Source organism: Cynara cardunculus (assembly GCF_001531365.2).
Source record: "Cynara cardunculus var. scolymus isolate 2C chromosome LG 17, CcrdV1, whole genome shotgun sequence".
Classification (NCBI taxonomy): Eukaryota; Viridiplantae; Streptophyta; class Magnoliopsida; order Asterales; family Asteraceae; genus Cynara; species Cynara cardunculus.
Window position 1 is genome coordinate 23,288,275 of NC_037544.1, and position 20,465 is coordinate 23,308,739.

Here is a 20,465-nt window from a genome sequence, read left to right on the forward strand (position 1 = left end):
CTTGGGATGAGTCTTCTCACCACATCCATTTGTTCTCGAATTTCTCTTACTCTGTCTTGTGGAGGAACATAGCTGGTTGGTCTAGCGCAGAGGTCTGGATGAGCGTCTTGAGCTTGAGTGGTTTGATGCAGAGTGTGGATAGACTCTTTTGATGCAAATGCAGAGGTGGAAGATTGCGTTCTTTATCTTGAGATGAGGGGAGTGTCATCTTCAAATGTCGAATCCTTTTAAGCATTCACCACCTCTACAAGGTGAACTATGTTATGCTCTTTCATAGACTACTTGTGTAGGGTACTTCCACTTAGCTTCATGTCTTCATCTAGAACAAGCTCAGAAGTAGAAGGGGACGCAACATGCTTAAAGTCGAGGGAGGCAATAGCAGCAGAAATTCCCTCTGGTTCTTTATGGGATTCTTGAATGTGCACATAGTTGATGGGGACTGCTGTTATGGTGAATTCAGTGCGAGTCCTCTCCCCCTTTTGACGATCTTGAGGACTAGAGGCGTTTGTGTCCTCTTGGTCATCAAAACTTGCCTTTTTAGATCCATCTGTAGGGTAGGGGTGTCTGCCTTCTTCCTTTTCTTCGACTTTTTCTTTAAATTTATAGGCGTCATCCTCTTCACTTTTTCATCAAACATCTCACAGATGTCATGTGCAACAAATGTGGCTTTGTTGATCTCTGTGTCTGTTCGAAATTTGAATGTAGCCTACAATTTGCGCATGTTGTCTGCGGATGTGGATGTTGTTGAGTTGAAGTGATACATGAAGTCAGACACCATCTATAGTAGGCCGTTGCCGAGCTTGTACATCTCACCTTTTATGATGTAGTCGGCCGGTGTAGAGAGGGTATCAAGGCATTCTTGTTCAGTTTTACCATGTCTTATGTGAACTTTTGGAATTGTTCCACACAGACTGGTATGATTGGGGCCTTGGACTCCTCCTTCTTGATAAAGTCGACTAGCCTTTGCAGGGTAGGCATTAGCCGTCAATTCCATAGAAGATTCGAGTAGTTTAGCATTTGTTGAAGACTCAACTTTCAAAGATATAATGGATGTTCGAATATCATCCAAGGTAGATTCAAAAGTTGATAACTCTGCACAGGTCATTGTGAGTTTTAGCTCTTTCCAAGGAGCTCTGAACATTGGTGGAATATTCCTGGAACTCGACCTTCGTGACATTTTCAGAAATGGTAACATCTGGCTGAACACATGGGCCAGATTAGGTCTTAGTTCCTAAGACACCTTCGCTCAGACTTGTGTTTACGTTGGGTCTGGAAGGATTTCCGTCCGATCCTCGTATATCTTCATCAAAAGAGTATACTACGAACGTTCTTTTGATGCGAGGTCTTCCATCTAATTCAGAGTCAGATGGAAGCTCTTCATCAAGTGGATTAAGAGGCCGCTCGAGGGCCTCAGAGCCATATGTACCTAAAACTTGCTCTGAATAAGTGTTAGGTAGAACTTCTAGTATAGAGGAAACACATTCCTCTGTAGGGATAAGTGACATGGTATGGGGAGACATATCACTTATGTTTTCAAATGCATCATCCTTTTGAGAGGATGGTCCTTGAGATGTGGGTTCCCTTTGGCTGTGTTGACCAGAGACAAATGTGTCATCTGGTCGGTTTGGCAGGTTAGGGTTCAAGGCGTGCACCTCTTGTTCAATAGTCCGTGTTGCTTGACCAACTAGACTAGATGATGTGCTTGCACTGGGGGTTGGTGAGGGAAAGTATATATGTGTGCCTCTAGGGGCATCTTTTTGCACAGTTTCCTCTCTCTCTGGCTCTTGATTTTGCTCACCACCCTCTTGTTCTGGGAACAAATCCCTCCCAACTCTCTCTTTCTCTCTTCTTACTCTTTCTGCTTCTTTTCTCGCCTTCTTCTCCTCCCTCTTTCTTTTCTTCTCTTCCTTCTCTCTTTCTTTTCTCTATCTATTCTCTCTCTTTTTATTTTTCTTTTCTCTTTGAGCTCTATTCTCCCTCTCTACCTCTGTGCTAACTCCCTCTGGCTCACCCTATACTCTGGCTTGACCTATGTGTGTGGAGGTTCAAATCATAGGTTTATGTGATTCGACTACACATCTGTATGCTCTTCGTAGGTCCTTACTCTTGATATACTTGATCATGTTTTGAGACATAGGTCTCTCGTTTGGATAGTCATCCTTGTGAGCGGTTGGGCGGTGGGAAGATAACATGGTGAACAAGCGCCATTGGTCCCTTGTCACATGGGATATTTTGTTCATTGAGTCTAGGCCCAACTAGGAGGCTGATGAAGCGAGGAAACAATAATGCTGGTAAGTCCTTTCCCTTTGACTTGTTAAGGACCTTCTTTGCCACAACAACTCAGAATTCTATGTACAAGATCAACGAGTAGTCCAAAGGCAAGTCAAAGTAGATCCTGTATATGAGTTGGAACATGTTTGTGTTGCACCTGTTCATGCTCCCGATCTCCCCAGTCAAGGTTCGGTTTATGATTATGAACAACATGTTCCACATAGTTGGAAGAAACTGCCTTCTGAATTGAAAAGGAATGTTTATTGGTTGATTGTAACCAATAAACCTTAAGAATCCCACGATTTCGTCTCCGGTGGGAAGTGGGGCATACTCAGGCAAATTCAAATCGGTTTTCGTTGGTATTTGAAGTACCAACGAAAACAGGGACCTAGAAACCCCAATTTGGCAATTTTGTTTTACAGTAGGGACATAAAATTCTCCATTAGTTCCTCTTTGTTCCTCATCATAGTCACATGTTTGCCAAAATTCTTGAACAAATCTCTCAGGGATTGATTTATCATGGTTTGTTTAAGCACCATTCAAGAAATGGTGATAAAAGGCTTCGATTACAGGGTGAAATTTGTCATCAAAATTCGATAATGTAAGGTCCACAACGTGATTGTTTGGTTTCAATGGAAGGGGGATGATTGCAGTGCGTGAACCTCCATTTGATTTCAGTTACCTAGTTTCATTATGAGAGTTATCGAAGTCGGAGTCTGAGTAGTTCGCCATTCGAGAGAAAAGTCGAAGAAGAAGATGAACAGTGGGAAGCAAGTTCTTGAAGATTAAGTTGAAGTTCTTGAGGAAGAAGAAGTTCTTGATGATGAATATTTTGAAAGCATAATTGTTATGACCGGGTTTTCTGCAAACCTGGGTCAAGGTAACCTTATGTGTTTATTATGTGAATTATGTGACAGTATGCATAATTATGCTAAATACTTGCATGGATTATGTGTATATGGGTGGAATTGGATATTATGCATACATGTGATAAGATATAATATTTTAAACTCAAACTTCATGGTTAAGAAATGGTTGGTTTTAAAAATATTATCCTCACCGCCCAATGGATTCTTATCGATCTACTATTTTACAAAAAGTAAAGTATCTAAGAGAGAGACGGAGATTTAAAGGCGGTGAAAGCATTTTTGAAGGTGTTCTTAAAAAAGAACCCGTGTTTATTAATTGCAGAATCTTTGATTAAGGTGAGTTTCTCACTTCTTGGTGATTTAAGGATTCAGAGATGTTGTTCTTATTAGAAATGATAGTATTGATGTTATGGGTATGGGAAAAATATGGCCTATGGTCATTAATTTTGGTTAAAAGTGTTTTGAAACAGAATGACCATTTTTATGAGGAACCAGAGGAGCTCTAGTTGGTCCTCACTATCGGACCAGAGGGTTCTGGATATTTGATTAAGAAATATGCATGTTCTTAATATACTAATTGGACTAGAGGCTCTATATCTATTGATAATAACTTATGTGTCAAAATCATATTTTAAGAAGTTTTAAGAAAAAGGATTTTATACTTGGTGTATTCTACTAAAGACGGACCAGAGTGGGTCTGGTCGACTTACACGTTGAACCAGAGGCTCTGGTCGGTCCTGTCTTTGGAACCAGAAGCTCTGGTTAGTACAACTAGAGGCTCTGGTCGAACATGAACTATCTTTTAATCATTTTAGTTATGGAAAAGCTATTTCTTTATTTGTAAAGTCAAGACAAGGAATATTATGAGGAATTACCTGAACAAGAGGCTCTGGTTAGTACAACCCGAGGCTCTAGTTGAGGAACCAGAGGATCTGGTAGAGGAACCAGAGGGGCTCTGGTCCTGTTTGATAAATTATTTCTAAGTAAGATAATTGAGACCAGAGACCCGATGAACTTAAACACAATGAAATTTTATCTTCTGAATTTAATGATATATTTCAAATATATGTTTTTGGTGATCTATACCCTGCATTACATAAAAAGGGAACCTCACTAGACATTCATGTCTAACCCTCATTTTGTGTTTTCAAAATATGTGTGCAGGTAATGATAGTAAGGGAAAGAGCATTATGTGAATTGTTTCCTATGTGCTTAGCTGTATGAAGATCTTTATTAGCCATGTTTTGAAGTTTAGATGTCAAGATACAAGAGCATATACTTTTGAATTTTTGAATTGTGTAATTTACATTATAGACTCTTGTATTATGGACCTTTGTGGGCTTAACATGTACTCTTTGAATGAATTATGTGTAATATGCAATGTATGAATTTGAGGGTGTTACAATAACAGAAAAATTAGGACTTTTCATCGTTTAAATAGGCAACAATTATAGGTGCTTGAGTGCAAAAGTAACCCAAACGACTAAATTTGAAATGATTAGTGACAATCCTGTAGGGAAAGGACACATGGCCTGACCGTTGCAGAGTTTAAATGGCCGCCAAACTTCCTTTTAAAAAATTAGCATGACAGGACTATCACTTTCAAAATAACCTGCATCCCCAATTTGAGAGTGAAAAATACACAAGTGCTTTTCAACCAAATGAGAACTCGTACAAACAAGAACTTTAGATATTGAGATGGGTTCCTCTTAATAAAAAATTACACCTTATATTACCTAAAATATTAAAAATCCTAAACTCTGATTTAGAATGATACGGAGGAAGTAACAACTCTGTAACATCCCAAATCCATACATCGCATATAACATATATTACATTCATAGAATACATGTTTTCCCCCACATAGGCCCATAATACAAGAGACTAATTGTTGATCCTCTCTCTCAGTGATTTGATGATAACCCCTTTTCATTTATACGTTGTATTTATGTTTCTGTCTTTTTAGTTCCAACGATATTCACTAAGCCTGTTCAGTGATCGCTGAAGAACTTGTATTGTAATTCAATCAGAGACAGCGATACTTCAAGAAGACAACACTCACACCAAAGAATCTTCAGCTAATGTCGAAGACTGAAACTGAAGATTACGGATTGGCGAGTACGTGATCTGAAGCGGTACTCAGTGATTACAAGCCTATCTACATATGTGTGAAGACTGCTCAAGCCTTAGTGAATGCTGAAGAGACCTCCAGGTTATTCCAGCATTCAGCGATCAAAGGAAGCTTGCTTAGCACGATTGTTGTTGTCTTGTCCTTATACACACAAAGGACAAACCCATACCTTTCTACACGTTGGTACGGTACGGAGTCGACTAGTTGACTCTATTGCCCACCAACTTTAGGTAAGGATGTCTGCTCATGAATAGTGCTTTTGGTACTATTCACTATAGCAAAGGACAAGCCTTCCTCTTAAGGCTTGACATGCGCATTTTGCATTAAATGAACATTTAATGTACTGGTTATAAATACAAGTGTTTCTTCTCCATGCAGAGTACGCGTAAGTCACACTCTAAACCTAATTCTTACTTTGAGCATTTTCTAGCTTAAGTAAAAGAACTTTTCTTACAGCATTTCTTTCTCATTTGCTAAGAATCTGTGTGTAATCAAAGATTGTTTAGATAGGTTTTCTTACCTTATCTTTCTGCAAACAGTCTTGTAAAATTTGTATTGATCTTCTTTATCAATATATATTTTAAATTTGAAAATATTGTGTTTGTATTCATCCCCCCTTTCTACAAACTATTTTACTTATCTTATAGACCTTCAAGGGACCAACAAGTGGTATCAGAGCAGTGTTCTCTCTTCTCTATTATGTTTAGCTATCTCTGTCTCAATTTTGCAGCAGAGAAAGACATTTGCAAGTATAAACACAATTTTGATGACAGAACGATTTATTGGATTCATAAAAGAAATTATTACACTCATTCCTAGCATTGTTAGTTCGAATGAACTCCCTAACTAGTTTTGATTGTTTATAAATTTGGCCTTTGTCTTCTCTGACCTTCCTTTCTCCCCTCTTACTCCTTTGGCCTTCAGAGGCCTCTTTGAAACAGAGGAATTTAACTTAGAATTAGCAGCGGATTTTCCTTTCTGTTTCGGAGTGAACTTAATTGGCTTTAAAAAATTGGGTTTAGAAACTTTCGATGCAAAGATGAAAGGTTTAGATTTCCTAGCCTTGTTTTCCTTCTCAAGCTCTAAAAAAGACTTGGCTTTTAAGCACATGTCCACGAAATCATGACATATGGGAATCTTTTTCCTCTGCTCCATTACTTGAACAGATTTATTTGATATCCCACTTCAAAGTTTAACAACCTCTGGTCCTGGATCCACTATCTCTGTCTCAATTTGCTCTTTACTCAAGTCCACCTCTGCTTTCAAATGGCTTTACAAATTACAAACACACACAAAAGACAATGGCTCTCTTGCCAAACCTCCCCGGTTTGTCCATGACAACTTTAGTCTCTGGAAGAACCGGATGCCCCTCTTTCTTGAAGGTGTGGATCCTGAAATTCTACATTACATAGAAAATGGACCATATATTCCATTTGCTATTGCTCCGGCTGTTCCAGCAACAACTACGACTGCCATGATTCCTGAACGGCAGATTCCAAAGCTCCCTCATCAGTGGAGCGATGAAGACAAGAAGAAGATAGCTATAGACACGCGTGCTAGGTCTATAATAGCTATGTCTCTTCCTGATGAGATTTATCACTCTGTGATGAAGCTCAAATCTTCTAAATCCATGTGGGACACACTTTGTGTTCAATATGAAGAAACTACTCACATATGTTCCCGGAATGAACCATCTTCTTCTTCTAGTCTCTCTACACTGGATACGTTGACGGTTGACCTTTACAATGCCCTCAATGGCAAATCGAAAGCAAAAATGCTTAATGTTGATATTCAAGAGCAATTGAAGATTTGTCATTCTAAGATCAAAGAACTGACCTCTGTCGAGGAACATCTTAAGATCAGGTTATTGTAGACCAAGCCATCACCGTTGAACATGATAAGGCTGTCGCTGAGCGTGAGCGAGCAATCGCTGAACTTAAGGCTGAGAAAGCTACAATTGAAGGGTGGTGTAAAGCTTCCATGAAATCCTCTGAGATCATTAACGCTCAGTTCCCCGTCAAGATAACAACTAGTCTAGGATTCTCCTATGATCAGGAAGAACGTGTTACAGACAGATCCATGCTTAAATTTGGCACCTTTGTCTCTTTTATTCCCAACACTTCTTCCTCTCAGTCTTCTCTTTCCGAGAGTCATCTTGAAGGAACTCCTTCAAGTTCTGGTTGCAAAGACAAAAGTAAATCCATTGTCACAGCACCCCTTCCTAAGAAGTCTAACAAGTCTAATAGATCAAAGTCTATTCGAAATGGGCCCACCCTAGCCCATTGAATGCTCTACCTCGGGCCATCGACATCCTTCTTCAAGGACTAGGAAATCTGAACCCTCTCAGAAATCCAACTCTTAGCTCAAGGTGAACTTTTCACCTAAGGAATCCAATTCCTCAAATGTTCCTTCGAGAACCAATGAGAAGGGAATCCTTGGAGCTGGTCCCGTTTCAAATCTGATACTTCCTGGCCCTAAAACTACCCCAAGCTTTAGGAAATGTAAACAATGTAGTGAGAAAACACATATTGCCAGCAACTGTCCTTTTTCCGCTAAGGCTGGTTCACCAGCTAAGGGCAAGAAAGTAGCCAAGGATGAGAAAGCAACCAAGGTGAAATCATCCATTAAGGTTGCAAAAGCAGCCAAAGTGAAGAAAACCGCTGGAGCCTCTTCTTCAGGCTCATCGAAGACAACTCTTGCTGAAAAGTCTTCAGCATCAGACGTTGTAGTTCCTACCACTGAAGCCTCTTCGTCAGGCTCAGTGAAGACTTCCACTGAAACTACTTTAGTAGTGTCAGAGGTTGTTCCTCTCTCCACTCAAACCTCTTYAGGTTTAGTGATGYYATMTACTGATACTGWTTCTTCAGTTCCAGTGGATGAAGCCTCTAACAAAGCTGGACCCCAATAGTTGGGTACCAATAGCATTCTTAATTTGTTTCCTTGTGCAGGACGTCAAAGGTTGTTAGGACTGAATTTCAGTGTTAAAATTGTATTGGTCTTGAAAGTTACTATTGTCTATAATTAAATAGACATCGTGTTTGACTTTGTAAGCATTGTTTGACTTTTACTAGAGGGTTAATAGTTTGACCCTATAAATAGATTTTCTTAGTGTAAATTTTGTAGGAGACTTCATTGTAAACACATACATAATAATATCGAGTTTGACTTGTTGACAAATCCTCTCAACTCTCCTCTCATGTTCTTATTGTTAAATCTGATTCTACCATGGATTATTAGTTGAAGTTTGAAGATTGATCATATTGGACTCTCAATTGGTATCAGAGCTGGTTATGCAAAGAAATCAAGAGAAGAAATCATCAATTTTTGAAGATTTATTGTAGAAATTTTCTGGATTTTTTTTGTGTTCTTCATATTGTTCTTCATGTTCTTAATTTTTTCTTGAGTTTGATCCGAAAATCTTTCAAAATCTTGCGTTTGTGTGTTAAAACAGTGATCGGTGTGTATGTTTTTGCATTGTGAATCTTTGTTATTCTCAAGATTTCATGTTTTGATCACTTGTTTTGAAGATTTGATCAAACTTGTGGTTTTGAATTTTTTTTATGTTCTTGAAAATATTATCAAAAAGCCAGTATTTGATCCATATTTTGGTGAAAAAGTTGATAATTTTGTGTTTTTGATTTGTTTTGATCGGATTCTGGATTGATTAGCTCAATAAGGTTTACCCGGATTCTCTAAATCGCTCAAAGGCTTGAAATTGGTTTGTCCGGACTTAGAGTACATCGCTCACATTCTTCTATCCAGTCTTGGATTAAACCGCCTGACTCATCACCCGATTTAGGTAAATCGATCATAAGTTCAGCCGATTTAGGACTTGGCCAAAATTACAACAAGGTGACCGGATTCAATAAATCGCTCAAGGTCTTAGACTAGGCTTGATCGGATTCCACTAAATCGCTCAAGGACTTAGCCGCTCGCAGCCTTTCCCGGATACAGCTTTCCCGGACTTGGCTACATCGCTCAACTCGCATCCGGACTTCACCTTAGTCGCACATAGGTTTGTCCGATTTAACCATATCTCGGACACAGGCTTGTCCGATCTGGCCTTCCTCGCTCACACCGTGTCCGGATTACACAGTTTGGCCGGATTCCTCGATAACACTTAGTCGTGATCTTGTTTTTCCTCAGACAACCACGGACAAAGGGGTGTCCGGATTAGACTTCTCGATCACCTGTTTGCACGATTTAGGACTTAGTATTCTTAGCTCACTCCTTATCCGGATTAGGAGCTCAGATAAAGATTTAGTCGATTTTCTTGATCACTTGTCCGATTTCAGCAATTTTTATTTGTTTCTCACCAGGATTTCTAATTATGATCAGTTTTACTGTTTTTAATCTGTTTTTAACTGATTTGAGTTTTTTTAACTGTTTTTCGTCACGTAAACTGTTTCTTATCAGTTTTAACTATTTTTAACTGTTTTTGACAGTTTTTAACTGTTTTCAACAGTTTTTGATTGTTTTATTGATTTCTTACAGTTTTCGTTGTCTTTCTGATTTATCATCAGTTTTGTGATATTCTGTTTTTTTAGATTAACTGTTTTTTGTTTCTTTCATTGATTTCAACGCATTAGATCCTTTGATCAATCTGATTCCTGAAAATGGCAGTTTCGTTTGAGAGGGAGAATAGAGAGTTAAAAAATAAAGTTTCTAAATTGGAGAAAAACTTAAATGACTACAAAGAAAAATACATAAATATGTTTGATGAAAATTACATAGATAAGGAATTTATTAAGGATCTGCAAAAAGAAAATAAAGCTTTGTGAGAAAACTCTGAAGAAGATGTTTCAGTAAAGGTCAGTGAACTTGAGAAAGCTTTGGACACAATAAGAAAAGAGTGTGAAGTAGAATTGAGAACTTGGAGTAAATCAAACAAAGATCTATTTGACAAACTCCAAAAAGTCCAGAGTGAACTTAATGCCGAGAGAACATCTCCAAGGAATTATACTGAGGCTGAGACTGATCTGAGTGAGTTAAAGAAGTTATTGAATTTAGAGAAAGAGAAGGTTCTAGAAGTTGAGAAGAGTTTGGATGTTGAAAGGAAGAAACTTGAGAAAGAGAAGAAAAGGGTAATTGAATTAGAGAAAGATTGAACGCATATCATATGAAGATAAGATAAACTCTCTTGAACTGAATGCCAAAATGTTGTTAAAGCAAATCTCGGATTTTGAGCAGCTGATCATCTTGGAACGAGCGAAGATTGATAAAGAGAAGAAAGACATCAAAGAAGAATGTATGAGTCAGACTCAGAAACTGTCTGACAACATTGCTCTAAAGTAGAAGGCTTTAGATGAAGAAAAGAAGCAATTTGTGCTTGAAAAGAGAAATACTAAAAAAAAATATGCAGCTGCTAAAGTGCTTGTTGAAAAGAAGAAATGGCTCGACATCGCTTCTGAGAATGAGAAGAGCAGCTCAGATAAAGAGAGAAGAGAGTTTAATAATTAGGATAAGAAATTTGAAATGCTTAAGAAGGAGTTAGAAGGTAAACTCCTGGATACTTCAAGAAAATTGTCTGATCTGAAGACAGAACTTGAAACTGAATTGAAGATGAGAACTGAACTAAAAAATAAGTATGATTTAGTTGCTGTCGAACGAGACCAACTTTTAAAGAAAATCAAAGATTTTTCTTGTGCTCAAAGCTCAACTGGTTCTCTTTCACAATGTAAAACAAGCTTCTATGACTGTGTTAAATCAAACTGTTATTCGAGCAGCCCTAAATCTACTATTTCTAAGAACTATTCTCGTTCTTCAAGTCAATACTATCAATGTATGTTATCGGATCACCCAATACTCATTCATCAAAAGCATTTGGGTAAATAAATCTGAATCTGTTTCATCTCGTACCCCTGTTGTTACTAACAATAATCTTCCTTGTTTTGTGAGATCTACTTCTGATCTGATTAATCTTAGCAAGAGAAGAATCATGTGCTCCACGTGCAAAACAACTGATTTTGTTAACAGGAAACGGTTCAACAGGTTGACTGCTAATAACAGATTTCAGACGAACTGGAAAGGTAATAGCATGTATGATAACAATAATATGTATGGATCTTATTTTGTATATAATCATCATGTTAAAAGCGCGAAAAAGAACATATCTAATAAAAATAGATGGTTTGGAAGTTATAACATCCCGCAACCTGATACTAGCAAAGAAGAACCCAAGTTTGTTTGGGTACCAAAATCTGTCTGATCTTATTTTGCAAGTGCGTCATTACTGCGTTGATCATAAATTCATACAGATGATACACTAATTCAGGGGGAGTTGTAAACTGTCCAAACGAGGCTTCTGAACAACATAGTTCAGGACTCGTGCTTTAACGTTTGTGGTTTCTAAACACTCAGTTTAGGACCCGTGCTAAAAATGTTTCATTTATTTTTTTAAAATTTTTTAGCTGAACTGAAACATTACTTAAATTTACTTTCTAGGGGGAGTATCTAGAAGTTTTTAAATAAATGTTTTCGGGAAGTGAGTTTTTTTTTAGGAATCAAATACATTTTTTGAACAGGTATTTCCTGAGATTTTACTTGTGTAATTTCTCATCGAACATAATTCCAATACCTGTTTCAGCTATTCTTGAAATTGTTATTATCACGTCTCGTAAATAATATCATTTTCGGTGATAATACGCTCGTTAGTATTCAAAGTTTGTTTTCTGATTTTTTTTACTTTGATTGATATACACTCTATAATTCTTTGAATATTCAGAATCTGTAAACTCGTACTTACAGATAGATCTTCATTCATTTCTCTCACATACTGAATAATCTGATTTTGCGTTCACTCCATATTTGATTGTGCTTCAAAGTTATATTTTGATCAATTTTATATCTGATCATTGTGCTTTATAACAATAATACTTTTGATCAATTCCTTGCGATCATCTGAGCATACTGTAAATTTTAGGAAGGACTGAGTGCTTAATAGAAATACCTCTATGGAATGTCAGAACCGATAGACCTACCCAAGAGGACAACCATATCTGAGTGAGCTTTAAATACAAAAGGGTTTGTGTGCTGAGATTAAAATGAAAAAGAGAGGGGTAGTTATTGTGAGATAAAAGAATTGATGAGAGTTGTGTCAGGATTAAAAGATTAACAGAATCCTGTGCCAAACTTCAAATTACCAGGCATACCACGTAATCTATTAGTTCTCAATTCTTTTGAGACTAATATTGAAAAAGGCAAAGCCCAGGTCAATTCTTGTAACAACCCCACTAGCTACTCATTTATCTCTTAACAGATAAGTGTTTCAATAACACTTGGGACACGTAACTCACAATCTATCAGTTTCTCATTCGGAGGAAGTTGATATTGAAACAGAAGGATATATGTCCCCCCTTCAAGTCTTTTTGATCACGAATTGAGTCTGATAAATTTGTGTAGTCCACACGGTTCATCTTTTTGAGCCTAAACAGAAGCATATGTTGCTTTATCTTTCTACACTACACAAATTTTGCAAATTTATATGTCATTTTGCCGAAACATTCATAGATATACTTTGTATAAGATATCGATGATTGAATGGAAGACCTGGTGAGATGAACCTTAAAAAGTCTCATATATGAAGTACATCCGTTGTATTGAATATATCTGTTATATTCACAGGCCAATCTTTTTATAAATTTGAAAACAATTTCATAAGTTGAAATTGGTTGTTATCTTCCCATTCCCTTAATCTGAAAGATTATACAAGTGGATTTTAAAAGATCTACATACAATTTCATGAATTGACGGCTTTCGCGGAAGATTTCATTCATTCTGAAGTATGATGTAATGATTCTCATTTCATCATAAGGGGGAGTATGTAATAATGAATGAAATGTTCAATTCCTAATGATATTAGGGGAGTATGTTATAAAGATCAAGGGGGAGTAACATCAAAGTTGGCAAAAGACATACAAGGAGTGCGATTGGAGATTATTACCGAAGATTATTCATGTGCTACAATGTCTAAGAGTTTTTGAATGTGAAGATCAATTGTTTCAAAAGTTTACTGTCAGAGATTTCTCATTGAAGTGAAAGTCTGTGAATCGTTATCTAAAGAAATTTGTTTTTGGAAAGAATGTTTGGGTTTGTTGTTTGAAGATTCTTTGAAGACCATATTTTGAAGATTATATCTGAAGATCGTTACTGTTATTGTTCTACATTGTCAAAGAGAAGATCATCACTGTTCTACATTCGAGGGGAAGAATGTTAGAAGATTTTCTCAACAAACGACCGTCTGAATATTTCAAGTGAAGATTTTTAGAAGTTTTTGAAGAAGTCATATAGTGCTTAAAGAGGCAAAGCTCAAACGAGATTCAAAATGCGCAAATTCTTTCAAGCCTGAATACAAAAAGGGAGAATATTAAGACTGAATTTCAGTGTTAAAATTGTATTCGTTTTGAAAGTTACTATTGTCTATAATTAAATAGACATCATGTTTGACTTTGTAAGTATTGTTTGACTTTGACTAGAGGGGTAATAGTTTGACCTTATAAATAGATTTTCTTAGTGTAAATTTTGTAGGAGACTTCATTGTAAACACATACGTAATAATATAGAGTTTGACTTGTTGACAAATCCTCTCAACTCAACTCTCCTCTCATGTTCTTGTTGTTAAATCTGATTCTACCATGGATTATTAGTTGAAGTTTGAAGATTGATCATATTGGACTCTCAAAGGCATATGGTATCTTGATAGCGGATGTTCAAGATATATGACTGGAGATAAATCCCTAATATCTTATTTCAAGGAAGAAAAAGGACCTTCCGTAACCTTTGGTGGTAATGGAAAAGGATATACCAGAGGTTTTGGTATATTAACCAATGGTGCAACAACTTTCAAACGCGTTGCATATGTTGAAGGACGGAAGCACAATCTTCTTAGCATCAGTCAACTGTGTGATAAAGATTATATAGTTAAACTCTTTAAGAATTCATGTCACGTTCTTGACAAAGATGATAAGGTCGCCTTAACCGATTCTCGTCTAGAGAATGTATATATCATCAATATGAATTCCTCTCTCACTGAGAATAGCTGTTTCTTCTCTAAAGCCTCGTCAGACATTAACTGGCTATGGCACAAACGGCTTTCTCATCTCAACTTCAAGAAACTCAACGGGCTATCAAGAAATGATCTTGTCACTGGTCTTCCTCAACACTCTTTTGCAAAGGAATCTCTTTGCTCAGCATGTGAAAAAGAAAAACACACAAGAGCTAGCTTCAAGTCTAAGCAAATCTCTTCAGTGACTGCACCTCTTCAACTATTGCATATGGATCTCTTTGGTCCAGTCAATGTGCAATCCTTAGCTGGAAAGAAGTTTACACTCGTCATTGTTGATGAGTATGCCAGGTACACTTGGGTCTTCTTTCTTATATCTAAAGATGAAGCTCCTGAAAAAATCATTTCGTTCATCAAGAAAATAGAGGTACTCAACAATGTTAAAGTATAATCTATTAGAAGTGACCATGGCATTGAATTGAAAAACAATACTATGGATAACTTCTTTGAGGACAAGGGAATCTCTCACAACTTCTCTTCAGTGAGAACTCCTCAGCAGAATGGGGTCGCTGAAAGATGAAATCGAACAATCATTGAGGCTGCTCGATCAATGCTCAGCGAATCCCATCTCCCTACTCAATTATGGGCTGAAGCTGTCAACACCGCTTGTTTCACTCAAAACCGATCGCTGATCGTGAAAAGATTCAATAATACAGCCTATGAACTTTTTCATGGAAGAAAACCTTCTATAAGATTTCTCCATATATTTGGTTGTACTTGTTACATTCTCAACAATCGCGACCAACTTGGAAAGTTCGATCCCAAAGCTGATGAAGGAATCTTTCTTGGATATTCTTCTGTATCCAAAGCCTTCAGAGTATTCAACAAACGAAGACAGACGATAGAGGAATCTAATCATGTCACCTTTGACGAATCTCAATCAGCTAATTCAAAACCCATCCTAAATGATGAGGATGAATTAGAAAACTGGATGTTCTCTCACTATGGACAACCTGAAGCTTCCTTCAGTGCTCCTCTTAACACCGAATCTCCTAAAGCTGAAGATGATCCACTCATCATTCCAGTTACAGCTAGTCACTCCAATGCATCTTCTTCAGAGATCGCTGTCGTGCCCATTAACTGTGTTCCTCCTTCTACTTCAAACACTGATCAATCAGTGAATGAAAATGCCTTCAGTTTCTGAACCTGTTTCAGTCGCTGAATCTGAGGCTCCTTTGGTGATAGTCCCTATTGCTGAAGATACTGCAGCTAAAGCCTCATCTTCTATTTCTGAACTCACTTATTCAGATGAAATTCCTTTACCGGCTTAGCGATGGACAAAAGACCATCCAATTCATCAAATCCTTGGTGATCCAGATGAAGGTATCAAGACACATCGTGGTCTAGGTAATATCTGTCTCTTCGTCAACTTCCTTTCTTTAGTTGAACCCAAGAAAATCAATGACGCTATCTCTAACCCTAGTTGGGTTCTTGCTATGCAAGAAGAGCTCATTGAGTTTGATAGGAACAAAGTCTGGTACCTTGTCCCACATCCATCTGACAAATCAGTGATAGGCACCAAATGGGTCTATCACAATAAGTTGGATGAAAATGGTGTGGTAAACCGTAACAAGGCTTGACTTGTTGCTGAGGCTTATAGACAGAAGAAGGGATCGGCTATAACGAGACCTTCTCACCAGTGGCTAGACTCGAAGCAGTTCGACTCTTTCTAGCTTTTGCTGCCCATAGAGACTTCAAAGTATTTCAAATGGATGTAAAGAGCGCTTTCCTTGATGGGAAACTTCAAGAGGAAGTTTATGTTGAACAACCTTCAGGGTTCCTTTGACCCTAAGTATCCAAACCTTGTCTATATGTTGGATAAAGCTCTTTATGTGTTAAAACAGGCTCCTCGTGCCTGGTATGATACCCTTTCCTCATTTATCATCTCTGAGAAATTCTCTCGTGGAAAGATTGACCATACCTTATTTCTTGGGAAAGTTAAGGGTCACATCATTCTAGTCCAATTTTATGTCGATGATATTATTTTTGGTTCCACTAATCCCTCTTTATGTTTTCGTTTTCTGAATGCATGAAGAAAGAATATCAGATGAGCATGAYGGGAGAACTAACATTCTTTTTAGGTCTCCAGATCAAACAAACAGATAAAGTTATCTTTATCAACCAAAGTAAGTATGTTCGAGACATGCTGAAGAAGTTTGCTGTGCCCAAATTCTTTGGATGAAAAACCAGTTGATGGACTACGATCTTCAGTTTTCAAAGGTTCCTATCTATTGTGATAGCACTAGTGCTATTGCTATTGAAAACAACCTTGTACTTCACTCCAAGACCAAACATATTGAGATCTGATATCATTTTATCAGAGATCATGTTATGAATGGTGATATTGAACTTCACTTTGTTCCAACTGAGTATCAACTCGCTGACCTTTTCACCAAGCCTCTTGATGAGACAAGATTCAACATCTTAATCAGCGAATTGGGAATGTTAAACACTGAAGATTAATCTTCAGCCATTAAACATCACTCAGTAAGTAAAATGATTCAGTGCTCTATCTCTGATACTGAACTTTTGAGTAAATATATCTATTCTCTCTCAGGTATGATTACTCTTCTTTTTTCTTTGACTTAAAACCCTCACTGAAGCTTTTCTTATTCAGTGACTAAAAGTTTTAAAAGTTGGTTTCAGTGATTCTCTTATCACTGACCATATCTATAAGTATATATCTATACTTCTCTTAAAATAAAAAACAATCACTGAACCTTTCTCATCAGTGATTAAAAAGTTTGTTTTTAAATGCCAGTTTCAGTGATTCTCTTATCACTGACACTAATGCCTTAAAACCCTCACTCAATCTTTCATCTTCAGTGATAAAATGTTTTAAACGGTCTTATCAGTGTTTAGTTAAACACTGTATGACTCTTCGTTTTCTTAAAAACTCTTTGTTTTTAAAAGAAAATAGTTAATGAACCGTCTTAATGACGACATTCTCTATTTACTATGCGCAACGTTTTGAGACGCTCAAAAGGTTCTGTCATTATGCTACCTCATTTATTGCCATCCAATCATGGATGAGAACGTGGTATTTTTCATGATGACCACTTTCCTGAACCGTCGTCTTTTTTACCCTCTCATATTTCTTCTCTCTCCTCCTACCTATAAATATGAGATTTCTTCTCCATTTTTCTCTTTACGCTTTCAAAATTCTTAGACGAACCTCTGCTAAGATTTCTCCAAAGCAAGAACTCTCTCAATCTTCAAACTCTTTTTGACCTTTACTCTCCAAACTATTAAGGTCAATATCTTCTTGTTCTTTATTCTTCTGTTATAAGAAATGTTTAATCTGTTTTAAGAACATTGTTCTCTTAATACATTAAACAACAAAGATTATTTAATCAACTATTTCTTGGTTATAATCTTGTTTCTGTATACACATTCTACTTGAAAAACCCTTAATCTTCTTTAAGAAATTTTCAAAAGTAGTTTTTATTGTTTCAAAAACTTTTCTATATTCTTCTCCCAAATAATCTTTTTTTTTTACTAACAACCTGTTTATCTTATTCTTATTAAAACAGATGGCCACCAAGAATGTCAACTTCTCTCTAGATGAGGTATCCTTCAAGTCCAACAACCACATTGCCTTGTTGGATATCCCCTCATCCAAGGAGGACTACCAAGAAGTGCCTGACTTCCTCAAACAGTCGTCGCTGGGCTTCGCACTCAACCATGAGCCCGTCATGGTGAAAGAACTTCTTTAGCAGTTCTGGTTTACTACTGAAGTCATCGATGTCGAGGTCAAGCCTAGACGCCAAGTGGAGCAGATTAACTTCACCTTCAACCGCATGGAAGTGAAGTTTGGCGTCAACACTTTGAGGATGGCTCTTCGCCTTCCCAAAGGCCCCTACGTCAGCGAACCAACAACGACCGAGATCATCGAGTGTCTCGATGCCATTGGCTATTAATGGCTGTCACACCCCGCTAAAGCGGAAACACGAGGTGTAACAGGTAAGCGAGTCACAACAACAAATAATAAATAATACCATTCAAGTTTTACAAAAGTTCTAATTTAACATCCATAACTAAGATGGAATAAAATACTTCTTTACAAAAACTTCAACGATGTGCTTAATCGGTATCGCCACAAACATSCTCCAAAAACTTCATTTCTTACTTACTTCCTGAAAAGCATGAAACATAAGACAAGTCAACTACAAGAAGTTGGTGAGTTCATGGGTTTTCACATGCACAAAACGTTACAACGCATAAATCATTTCTAGCAAAACTATACGTAACTTTTGCACTTAATAAATGTAAATCTATAGCGATGTTTAGAAACTTGAGACGCTACTGAGCCTTTCCTGACCAATGTGCCCCATTATTTTACAAACGACCATAAGTAGCCTGTACACTTACTTAGGTCCCACAGTTCATGATAGTACTAATTCAGCGGTGGTCCAAATTCCACATGATTAGACCAATAAAACACAGGTAATGTGCACCCTTTCTAGGTGGGACTGTCAACACAATAGCGGCTATCCACAATTACCATGGCCCGGGGACATGCCCGAGATAACAAGTAGCGTTTATGGATGGGGACTTTATTTGGAAACATACTCCCAAGCACATCAATTTAGCATTTATATCATAGTGCAAAACAGTAAGCAAAACTTGACTAAACAGTTCTTTAGTCCAACGGTTTTGACTAAACAGTTCTTTAGTCCAATGGTTTTAAGCAAAGTATCGACTAAACAGTTCTTTAGTCCAATGGTTATAAACAAAGCATTGACTAAACAGTTCTTTAGTTCAATGGTTTTATAATTAAACAATATAGTTTGCATAACTTCATGCTTCCCCCAGTTTAAATAAACAAAAAGCAATAAAAGTAGGGCCGTGAAAACTCACTAGTTAGCCGATGAATATCCAAGGATTTGATGACGTCTCAAGCGCTGAACGTGCTGCCTTAACCTTCCTAAACAGTCCAATGACCAAAAATTAGATTACCTATAGGTTCTCGACAGAGATAAAGTCAAGTTATATCTTATGTAATGCCAATGGGTTTTATGAATTAAAGTTGATATTTTTATTAATTGCTCTAAAAATAGTCCAAAAATGTATATTTTACAATTAAATTCTTTGCGCCAAAAAGCTGCCATTTGGACAGAATATAAATTCTAAATCTGACATTTTTGTCTTCACAAATCATTGCCAAAAAGGAACCTTCCACAACTCTTTTTATGTCCAAATTTTATACCCACCAAAATAGGAAGTTAAACAGACTTTTCCCAAATTTCAAGAACTAAAGATGGGTTTAAGGTAATCATCATTACCCTACCCGTTTGAGTGACACAACCCCCAAAACAGATTGCACACTCTTCGAGTGGCGGCCATTTGGGGGGTCTAAACTAATCATTTTCCAAAGATTGTAAATTTATTTTAAAGCTAACACATTAAGCTAGCTTCTAAAAGAAGATTCACCTATTTTTAATGAGTTTTTACAGAATATAACTGATTTAAGATGCATTCAAGATTCTGTCAGCAAAGTTCTTTTTACACAATAAACTTGTATCAAGAACTTAACAGTTCAGAACTCAGCTTTTAAGGGCCAAAAACCCGCATGCAAGTACCTTTACCAACTTTTCTTGAGTTCTAATCGTTTGTAGATCATAGATTACCATCAGCTTGAAGACATTTCCATGTCATCGATGTATAATCTCCCACCTTAAACTCTCTAGAAAGTTTGTTTATAAAAAGATCGAGGAGAAAAGTGTAGGAAAATAAGAAATCTTGACGAAGAACGGGAATAAGAAACTAGTCCCTTACCTTTTGAATGAAATCTTGAATAATCCTCAAGATGGAAATGTTGTTAGAAGATGAAATCGGCTGGAAAGGTACGGTTTAGAGAGAGAGATATTCGAGAAGAAGTGTTTATGCAAGGTGGGAGGTGAAAAATGAGAGTTTTCAAAGGATGAGGGATATTTATATGAGGGATTTAAGAAAGGAAATGGGCCGGCCTCAAAGGCCCAAGTCCTTTTAAAAAAAAATTATTTTTCTTTTAAACAACATAAGGCCCATTTAAATTTATAATATCAACTTTATTATCTTAGGAACATTTGTTAATATATTTTGGCATTACATAAGTTAACTTTATCCGCTACTCGTTGAAACAAAGTTCACT